This window comes from Macaca nemestrina, chromosome 4 (genome assembly GCF_043159975.1).
Source record: "Macaca nemestrina isolate mMacNem1 chromosome 4, mMacNem.hap1, whole genome shotgun sequence".
NCBI classification, from domain to species: domain Eukaryota; kingdom Metazoa; phylum Chordata; class Mammalia; order Primates; family Cercopithecidae; genus Macaca; species Macaca nemestrina.
In genome coordinates, this window is record NC_092128.1 from 49,994,217 (window position 1) to 50,006,116 (window position 11,900).

General features: G+C 36.0%; 1 pseudogene; it reads right to left on the minus strand.

Moving 5' to 3' along the window:
• Window positions 1–1,294: 1,294 nt before the first annotated feature.
• LOC105475288 (E3 SUMO-protein ligase NSE2 pseudogene) lies at window positions 1,295–2,059 on the minus strand (annotated as a pseudogene).
• Between the last annotated feature and the right edge of the window lie 9,841 nt (window positions 2,060–11,900).

The following is an 11,900-nucleotide window of genomic DNA, read 5'->3' on the forward strand; positions in this document are numbered from 1 at the left end:
TGTTGAAATCACAATGAGATATTAAATCAGCCCTATTAGGATGGCGATTATTGAGTTAAAATGTAACAAATTTTGTCAAAGATGTGGAGGAATGGGAATCCTTATATACCCATATAAGGTTGGTGGGAATTTAGAATGGTTTGCCTTTATACAAAACAATAAGGAGGTTTCTCAAAATATTTAAAATTAAAAATACTATATAATCCAGCAATTTCATTTATGGGTTTATGTCCAAAAAAATTGAAATCAGTCTCACAGAGATATTTTTACTCCCAGGTTCAGTGCAATATTATTCACAATAGCCAAGATATGGAAAAAAACTAAATGTTTATTAACAGACAGATAAAGAAATTGTGGTAAATACATACAATTGAATATTATTCATTCTTAAAATAAGAAGGACATTCTACCATTTGCAACACAGATATACCTAGAGAACACTATGCTAAGTGAAATAACCCAGTAACAGATAGACAAAGCTTGCAGTATTCCACTTGTATGAGGTGTCTAAAAGAGTCAAATTCATAGATACGAGAGTAGAATGGTGATTTCCAGGGGCTAGGGTTGAGGAAAATGGAAAATTGTTGCCCAGTGGGTACGAAGTTTCAGTTTTGCAATAACAGTACATTCTAGAGACTTGCTGCATAACATAGTACCTAGAGTTAACAATACAGTGTTATGTACATTAAAATAAGTTATAGGAAAGAGCTCCTGTTCTTATCAAACAAACAAAAACAAACAAAACATACACACAACTAAAAAAAACACAAGAAAACTTCTGGAGGTGATGAATATCTTTAGTATCTTGGGTGTTGTGATGGTATCATGGGCATACACATGTATCTCAATTTATCAAAATGCATACATTAAATGCATGAAAATTTTTGTATATCAGTTATACCTCAATAAAGCTTAAACAAATTAAGCAAATTATTGAGGCATTGTTGACACATCTTTGCTCGATTGGGGAAGGCCAAGACACTATTCACAAGTACAGAGAGTTTACTCTTTTTAGTGCACTTTTTTGTTAATCTCAAGTTCATCTTTTATTTTATTTTTTTGCAGATGATCAAAGTTTTATTTAACATTATAGAACACTTAAAAATAAACAATATGCTTGCATTTCTGTTGTGTAACTTAGAAAAATGTTTTCAAGCATACATAAAACATCAGGTTTTACCCCAAACAATTATGCTATGCAGTCAGTCCCTAACTGCTGGAGTCAGCACTGCTCTCAACAGACAGCTGGGGTAGGAGGTAGGCTGCTGGTGTCCCTGCAGGCAGGTGGCTTTTCCTATTTGGAATGAAGTCTTTTCTTGTTATGGTTCTCAACCGTCCTTCTAAGTACTTCATCCTGGATGAGATCCCACTTTCTTATATCTATGTGACTACAGCCAATTTTAGGGCAACAGGCCTTTTTCTTCTGCTTGTGCTGGGACTCAATAATGCAAACAATGTCTTCCTCTTCATAGGTGTGGCCACACACTTTATTTTTCACTGGCTTCTTCATTTCCAACTGTGTAATGGGGCAGATGAAGTTGGTCTGACTTTGGGTCACAATCATATCTTCATCCACTCCTTCTGTTCCATCAGCCTCTCTGTCAGCTTGAAGGCCATATTGCTTCTTTAGTTCTTTCAACTGTTGTTTAAACACTAAAACTTTTTCATTATTTTGAAAGTCCATGTCAGAATTCTTGTTCTGTAAAGCCAAAAATTTCTTCTCCACCAATAATTTTAAATCTGGTATTTTTTCTGGACGTTCTTATTTTACATGATTTATTGTAGATTGAACAGCCTTTACATAATGGTTCAGTTGCAGATCCATTGTAGCAAATTCAACCATCGCCTTGTCCATACTATATTCACTACTCACTTCAGTCTGACTTTCCACAAGATCCAAAGCAACACTAGAAGCTGTGTCCATACCAGAGGTGACACAGGCTTGGAAGTTTTTCCAAGGAGGAGAGAGCAGACCCTACACCACTGAAGGAGATGAAACCAGTTGAACCTGAATTTGAATTGGAAAGTCCTGGCATCTTGAAATTATTACCTGGGCCACCAAGCACAGCTGGACTCAATATATGGGGAAGGTAAGTGTTCTCAGTTTTTGGAGGGAGATTACCCTCTTCCAAAAGAGTGCATGATTCTGGTAGTCCAAGCTGTCTGCATCTGGTGGCACCCTAAAGCTGACTTTCCTCTGGCAGAACGTCTGCTTCCTATATTTTGTCTTACTCTAACTCAAATAATTATGCTCATCTTGATAAATAGGAATATTTAATAAGAATTACAATGGCCAGTATGGGAAACTTCTGACATATCAAGAATAATACCTTTACGAGGAGCTATGGGGGGAAAAAAAAACAAAAACAAAACCAAAAAACACCTCAGACAAATACCAAGTAATCTATGATTGACTTTCTTCTAGGAAGTCTCCAAGATAGAAATCCTCAACGACTTTGTAGAAAAATCCAAAGAAAAATCCAATCAAACTCCTTCCAAATCTCTGAAGCCTCCCCTTCTTGTACCTCTTTTTCTCTCAGACTTAATTTCCTCATAAATTACACCACTTCTATTCCTTCTGTTTGTTCCCCTAACCTCATAAATAAGAAACATTTTCCTCATGGTATTTCTCAGGAAATAAACAATTGCATTTTAAAAATCCCTTTGCTGGACTAAAAGGCAGGTCTATGGAATTTGTACTTAAACCTTAGTCTAGAGTTCTTAAGAACTATAATTAAGAATTTCCCTAAGCCTCAAAAAAGTAGGTAAAATTTGCTATGCAATTCAATATTTTCTTAGACAATGAATGTCTTGGAGTACTAATTTTTTATCAATTTGTTTTCTTATTACAAGTTGAAAGCAGCAAAATAGAAAAGAAAGATCAGGAGAAAATCTAAAAATCCCAATATACATATTTCAAAAATTCAGCCTTGAAAAGCCAAGAACATGTAGGAAATACATTATATAATAAGACAGTTAGAAACCCCTTTTTCTTCAGAGCAGATTTGGTGGGGAGTTAGAACAGCAAAATGGCAGAACAGTAGGTCCTCCACTCACATTCCCTTCCAGCAGTAATAATTTGGTAGTTATTCAGATAAAAACACTTTTTTGTAGAACAATGAAATCCAGGTAGAATGTTGTAAAATCCTTATGAATCCTAAGACCAAAGAGGACTATACTGAGAGATCAGGACTGCACCCTGATGACAGGTTCATTGATGATGGTCTTGACTAGGGACCCAGAAACAGCCCCCTCCCTCTGTGGATTCAGTTACAACTCCAATTGGCCTTGGTCCTACCACCAGTGCCATATGCTCCAGGAGACCCAGATGGAGCCACACCTTCCCATGCCTCAAGTAACAGGCTACCAACTTGGTTCTGGGAGTGGATCCTGAAGTGGTCCATCACCCAGCTCTATTCTCTCTCAGCTGTGGTCAGGAACAGCCATAAACACCCAGAAATACACCCAGTGACCTAGGGGGAATCTTCTCAGGAAACCTACAGGAGCCAAAACTACACATGAATCTGGTAACAGCTCTACCATGTGCAGAGCTAACTGCAGATCTTGAAACTTGTTTCAGTACCAGCTCTACTGGCCAAGGTTCTGAATGCAGTCTTGCCTATTCAAAGATTAAGCAAGATCTGTACCCACCTGAACTCCTGGCCATAGGGCTGTCAACCTCAGATCTAGTAGCAGCCATGTGACCTGGCTCCAACCCCACTCAACCTGGATCCCAAAGGGAATCTCATTAGCCCAAGAAATTGACAGGAGAAGGTTTTTTCCTGCTGAAACCCTTCTGTAAAGACTAGAAGAGGTGTTTTGCTCCTTAACATACAGACACAAACTCAATGACGCATAAATCATACAGAATCAGACAAACACAACATCACCATAGGAAATCAATAAAGTGTCAATAAACTACCCCAACGAAGCAGAAATGTATACATTACCTAACAAACAATTCTAAAACAATTGTCTTGAGTTCAATGAGATACAAGAGAACACAGATATACAACTAAACAAAATCAGGAAAACAATGCATGAAGACAATGAGAAGTTTAATGAAAAAATAGAAACCCTAAAAAAGGATCAAACAGAGATTCTGGAACTGAAAGATATAATACAACTAAAAATACGAAGGCAGTCTACAAAATGGGAGAAAATATTTTCAAACTATCTGATAAAGGGTTGATATCCAAATTAGGTAATAATCTCCTACATGTCAATAGCAAAAATAGATAAATAATCCTATTAAATAATGGGCAAAGATCCTGAATACGCATTTTTCCAAAGAAGATACACAAACAACTGCCAGCTATCTGAAAATGTTCAACATCACTAATCATCAGGGAAATGCAAATCAAGAATACAATGAAATATCACCTCATACCTATTAGGAAGGTTCTTATCAAAAAGAAAAGAGACAACAAGTACTGGTAAAGATGTACAGAACAGGGAACCCTTTTACACTGTTGATGGGAATGTAAATTGGTATAGCCATCATAAAAAAAGGTGTGGAGGATACTCAGAAAAAATAAAAATGAAACTACCTTATGAAACAGCAATTCCACTTCTGGATATATAAACAAAGGAAATGAAATACATTTTTCAAAAAGATATTTGCAACCTCATGATTATTGCAATATTCTTCACAATAGCCAAAATATGAAAACAATCTAATTGCGCATCAATGAATGATTTTATAAAGAAAATGTTGTTTATACGTACAATGGAATAGTATTTAGCCGTAAAAAGGAAGGAAATTCTGTCATTTGTGGCAATATTAATAACACCAGAGAATGGTATGCTAAGTGAAATATGCCAGACACAGAGAGAAAAATACTGTTTGTTCTCACTTGTGTGTGTAATGGTAAAAAGCCAAGCTCATAAAGGCACATACTAGAATGGTGGTTTCCAGGGGTGAGGTTTGGAAGGGGCAAGGTTTGGGTAGATGTTGGTAAAGACTACAAACTTTCAGTTGTAAGATTACTAAGTTCTGGGGATCTAAGGTACAACATAGTGTCTGTCATTAATTATGCTATATTTGATATGTGAAATTTGCTAAGAGAGTAGATCTTAAGTGTTTACACCACAAAAGGAAAACCGTGGTAACTATGTGAGGTGATGGATGTATTAGCTACTTTGATTGTGGCAATCATTCCACTCTCTATATATACTCTGGCTCTCCAGATAAGACAAACACACAAACAAACACAGTCAGAAAGGGCTTTCTATTAACGAAGAACATAAAGCTTATAAGTAAGGATTCTTGTAGATATTGGAAGCAAAAGATCATTGGAAGACTCAATACCTCACATTGATTTAAAAAAAAAAAACTGTCCAAAGACAATTGATCCAATGGAAACATAAGCACCAGCAATTTTCTGTCTCATTTTAAAGCTCCATCGGGAGATATTTATAATATAAATAGATAATAATATAGCTTTCTTATGGGTACCACGCTACCATCAACTCTATTATTATACTGCAAACCAAATCTCCCAGAGTACTCAAACCACTTAAACTGGGAATTTCTAAGAATCCTAAATTCTTGCCTATGACTAACTTGTAACTATTAACTCTGGTACCCGTATTCTGCAACACGAGTTACATAATTTGTGGGACACAGTGCATAATGAAAATGTGGGGCCCCTGTTCAATAATTATCAGGAATTTTAAGATGATCACAGCAGGGCATTAAACCAAGCATGAGATCCTTGTAACCATGGGGCCCTGTGGCACTGCACAGGTCACATGCCCATGATGGCAGCACGACTCCTCTATGTCATGACTCCTGCAAGTTCAATAGATAGAGAATTATTTTGAAAATGGTATTTCCAGATAAAGTGTTCTTCAGTCCCAGAAAATTCTACCCACCATCAAATGATAGCTGATATGTACATTTACATACCTACACTATATATAGTTCAAGAAACACCTAAAAACTTAGTTGTTTCCAGAAACATGTGGGCAAAGAATCTATACATATAAGCACGATAATTAGAGTAAACCTCTGTGTGCCCAGATTAGTCTTCAAAAATTTTGCTAAAGTTTTTCAATACCCTGTTAAGCTGAAGTCAAGGAAGTTTTTGGACCAATTGTATCTATGGACAGTGGACTCATCATTCATTCAGCCCCAGCAATGTGATTGGTGAAGGGTTTATATTGCTTTCAAATTCAATGAGAAATTCACAAAATACTAACTCCTTGTAATTCCTTGCTTACGAGTAGTACCTTACTCATATTCTTCTCAGTTCCATCTATAGCCAAATTCTTTACAGTAATATATACATGCTCAGAAATATTTATTAATTTAGTCTCCAAATTGATAAAACATATTCAGTGTTTACTTACATCCTCCAGGGAAAATCAACAGGTCTCCTAGAAAGTTGCATATCAAAGGATTTACTGAAGATATATGTTACTTCTCCCAAATATTGAAATAATGTCTTCACAGTATACAGAGCCCCAGTGGACTCACTCTGATCTAATAAGGAGATAACACCCTATTACATTCTCTTAATTTGGAAAATCCTAAAATTGATTCTCTATCTAAATTCATCAAGCTGTTTAAAAAGGGACATCAAGCTTCTAAGAAAAAAAAATTCAACACCACAAAACAATTCATTATTCTAGACTATGACCCACCAACTGAAGGCATTATCCAAGAGCAGATTACAAATTATCCCAAATAACTCATGATCAATAATTAAAGGACAAAGGAATTTCTTGCATCAAACAGATAATCTAGATAACAGGCACCAACATTTTTTCTGAAATAAATAAATGCGCTTTTATATTGACTAACTCAAACATCTTAGAACCACTCCCATAGATTACAGAAACAGAAAGACCTTTAAACAATCTCAAAATGTTCCTTCAACACCCACCTATATGGGTCTACCAAATCATTATAAGTCTTTCTTCTTGTATGTACATGAATGGTTAGGTCATGCTCTAGCTGATTAAGTATGAAAAATTTATATTCTTTACTAATCTTAAACGTGGGTCTATACTCTCAATTAGCAAGTTTAATATCCTTATCTGATGGATAATATGATTATGCTTCTGTAGTTTGATAATTGCTCGTTTTCATAGCATATTAGATGTTCCCATACCAAATCCTTATGTAACATTGTGTATCGATGTCTCTTATCTCACAAATGAAAAGGTAAAATACCAGACTGGTTATGAATAACTACTCCATATTCATGCATAGAATCCAGTTTCTTACCAAAAGAAATCAGCTCAAGTGACTAAACTTTCAGCCCTTTGCAGAGTATGTCAATTTGATTAATGTAAAAGGATAAACATAATCACAGATAGCTGATAGATTTTTATAGCTCACAGCTTTAAAATTCTAAGGAACCATAGATGATTCTTAACCTCTTCAGGTACTCCTATAAAAATTGGACAACAAATATATTCATCGCTTGATGATTCAATGCTACTTGATAAAATTATGATTATAAAGGTAGAGACCACATAAAAGACATAATAAGTATATGTACAGGAAATGCTTACACAGGTCACTATGCTAAGCCAGTTTTGCTGACTAATGTTCTGTGCAAAGACTTCTTACATAACAAAAAGAAAAATCCATGAAGGTAAAAATTTCCATTTATAGATGCATAAAATTTGACCACCAATCCTGAAGTGGAATAGTAAGAATTGTATTGTATAATAAGCCATAACAAAGGATGGCTGAATGGCGACACAAAATAAACTCAAATGAATACCTGAAGAATTATTTTTTCATAAGATAACCCACAATAAAAGGAATGAATTGTCCACATTATTAATCAAACAGTGATTGATAACTCTTCTTAATATCAGTGGATATATCCAGTCATGTCTTACCTATAGTCAACATAATCCTGGAAAAATTGTAATGGTTGGACATAGAGAAGAACTGTGTCCTAATGTACTTCAGGTGGAGATATTCAATACAGTTGCCTTCCCTTGTGGATTATGAATATGTAATAATGATGGTATGCATTTTTTAGACATATAGTCTCCAAGCCCAAAATGCTACCACTATCACCTCATTTCCCATAACCTCTAATTGTCTCATACCTCTACAAGAGCAAGGCTAGAATTTTGCAAGTCATATACTCACTTCAGTGGAAGCCACAGCAGCTCTAAGGCCCAGGTGTGACTCAATCAGTGTCATAAAATCAAAACTTCCCCAGCATCCCAGAGGATATGTGTAATAGAATACAAAAGTGTGAGACTAGTGTCCTATGGAACAAATTTTAATCAGCAAGAGGTAGAAAAGAGCTATGAAATAACTTGCTTTCCCCTTTCTTCCCTTGATGGAGTTTTCAAGAATTTTTAGTTTAAATGTAGTATTTCAAAAAGCAGTGAATATATTTGGTCCCTCCAGATATATCACTTATGACCCAACCACTAACTAACTATTACATAGAAGCTGTGACCAGTTCAATAATGCATCATCTTTATTTGATTTTCCTATATTCCTGTTTTGCTTCCTTTCTTCTCATTTTTGATTCCAGGAATGGAACATTGATTTTAGCTTCTGTTTTCTAGGAAATCTAGGCCATGACAATCAATATCAGAGGGACTCTTGGAAGTAAACCATCAACTACATTCATTATCTGACTGTTTGGAAGCAATAGGAACCATATTGCTGGTGACAAGAGAGGTGGTAACAATTTTTGAAATTTAGTGGAATCACTATTACTAAAGCTTTCATCTATAATTAAATTAGAAGAGTGTGCAAGTAAAATGTAAAAACTGGAAAGATCAAGTGGTGCTACTCTGATCAGTATAATGCAATAACAATTATAATGTATTTGATGTCTGGTGGTTGCATTAAACAGCGTGGGAAGTCTTGCAAAAAAAAAAAAAAAAAAAAGATGAGCTCAAGGAAACATTTGCTAACATGTATCAGACTATGAAACCAGAGAGTTTCAATGGGAGCTTTAATGAAGACTGTCTTCTTACAGCCCCAAGACACACTGTACTAAAAAGTTATCTGGTTATAAGGAGTGTAGTACTGCAAAGGGAAATGTTTTTCAATAATTGAGGTATCTGATCATCAAACAAGTGCTCTGAGACTAAAAGAGTGGGGCTCTAAAGCCTGTGGGATAGAAAAACTGAATATTTTACCTCCATGTCTCTTTTAACCCTCCTGGCCAAAAGTAGCAACCCTTTAACCCTTGTTGCAAAAGAATCTGTTCTTCTAATCTTGTTCGTTTTTTTCAGTTTCCTCCATTTCATTTCTACCAGGCTGGTAACCATAGCAGGCCTGGGCATAGCCTGAGGACAGAAGTATAATCTCTGCTCAGAGAATAAATCACACCCTTACCAAAGGAATTAAAGAAACTGGTTAATATATACCAGCAGAAGCCAAGGCAATGTGTGTGCAGGTGGATTTAAATGCTGTGGTAACCCAGAGAAGCACATGTTGACTTTGAGAGATATGATGAATAGATAGATGAGGGCGGAGGAGGGAGAGATATTTCAAAGGAAATTGAGGCAGTTTTCCAAAATAACTTAAAAAAAGTACTGAAGGCAATTTAAGGAATTTATGTCACCCTTAAAATTTATCATCATGGACTTCAGTTCATTGTAGACACTCATGGCAAACAGGTAATTAGTAGACCTATTCTCTGGTTATTAATCCAGGATCCAACTTTATAACTGGAATAATACACTTCTAAGGTAACAGAAAGGTTCATATTGGTTTCACAATCTGTAGTATAACAGCCATATTATAGGACAGGCAATGGGGAAGACCTAATCCCACAATTCTGGCCAAGATAGTAAATTAAAAGCCATTCCTTGGGAGGAATGGTAATCTAAGTCACCATCAAGGACTTGAGTATTGGAGATATGGTAAACTCCACCATATCCCTATTCAATTCATCTTGTTGCCTCTGAAAAGAAACAACAATTTTGGGCAACAAAGGTTGACTATAGTAAACTTAATCACGTTGTAGCCCATATTGAAAATGTTACATCATATGTGATATTTTTATAGGAGCATATCAACATAGACTCTGGCACATTGTAAATATGGTTATATTTTAGAAAGCTTTTTTTTCAATCTTCAATAGTAGAGAGGATCAAAATCTGTGTCTTTCCTTAAAACTATACTAATTTTGATAATCTGTGTCATAATATACTCATCAGGAACTTTGACCACCTTGATATTCCAAAGAAAAATTGCCGTGTTCTACAACATTGATGACTTTACATTAATGGCATCATGCAGGACTTGACAAATACTCTAGATGCTCTAGTTAGACACATGTATGACAGATGTTTTGGTATAAAACTCCAAAAATTAGGGAACAATTACAATATTTGAGTTTTTATAATATATTTCATTTTGCAGTGGGTATCAATTTGGCTTTCCTAGAATCATTCTCTACTGTAAATATTGGTTTACTTTCCATGTTTGCAAAGACTATGATAGTACCAGCATCCAAGAGCTTATAGACTAGTCATTCATTGATATAGTATACCACATAATATTTTATAGAACTAGGAGGCACATTTTATGACAAAAGAGATGCAACAAACGACACAAGATTCATCATTCTGGCAATGGACTTCATTATCCAGAAATAGGCAGTTGATAATATAGTTGAATTACCTGTTGAAAGTTCATCTAGAGTGCAAGCTCAGGGACAATACTTTGAAGGTTGAAATACTGTTTACTGGGGTACAGTATGTGTACTTTATCAATGGCTAGGATTTAGGGCTGTGTCCCAACAGCTTGAAGCCATGGGTCCACGAAGTAAAAGGTGGAAATAAGATTGATTCTTCTTACTATCACTGCCAGTGATCTACTTGATGAGTTTCTTTGTATTCTTAAAACCTTTTACTCTCTCAACCTGGAGACCTAATTCCCACGGGTAAACACTTCTGTTAGGAAACACAGAAAAGTTTCCACTAAAGTAGAAGGTGCAGCAAACACATGGCCACCTGTGCACTTCATGCCAGCCTATCAGTGGGCAAAGGAAAACACTGATATAATGATAAAATAATCATGAGGATCTAGGTTTGCCATTAAACCATGGGAGAAAGGAGGAATATTTCTTAAACCTAGGTGATCCCTGGGTTGCTTCCAATGTATCCAGACCAAGTAATCATGGTGAAAAGACAAGTTGACAAAATATGGTTTCAAATCAAGGAGACTAAAATCTTAGGTACCTTGGGGAAGAAAATCTGAGCTATGTTATCAGGTGAATAACTCAAGCCAGCCAAATGGTGGTGAGGAAAATCTAGAATGGGTGACTTAAGAGAGAGATTGTGAATATCAATTATAGTTTTCTACTACAGCACCACAAATGCCCTCCAAAACTCTGTGACTTAAAAACACATGTTCTCACTTAGAAGTGAGCTAAATGATGAGAACACATGGACACAAAAGAGAGAACAGACACTGTTTTCTACTTGATGGTGGGAAGAGGGAGAGAATCAGAAAAAAAATAACTATTGGACACTAGGCTTAGTACCTGGGTGACAAAATAATCTGTACAACAAATTCCCATGACACGAGTTTACCTAAATAACAAACTTGTTGCTGGGTGTGGTGGCTTATGCCTATAATCTCAGCACTTTGGGAGGCCATGGCACGTGGATCACCTGAGGTCAGGACTTCGAGACCAGTCTGGCCAATATGGTGAAACTCTGTCTATACTAAAAATACAAAAATTAGCTAGGTGTGGTGACACGCACCTGTAATCCCAGCTACTCAGGAGGCTGAGGCAGGAGAATCACTTGAAACCCGGGAGCTGGAGGTTGCAGTGAGCCAAGATTGTGCCATTGCACTCCAGCCTGGGCAACAAGAGCGAAACTCTGTCTCAAAAAAAAAAATTAAATTAAAAAAATAAAAATAAATAAAATAACAAACCTGCATGTGTACA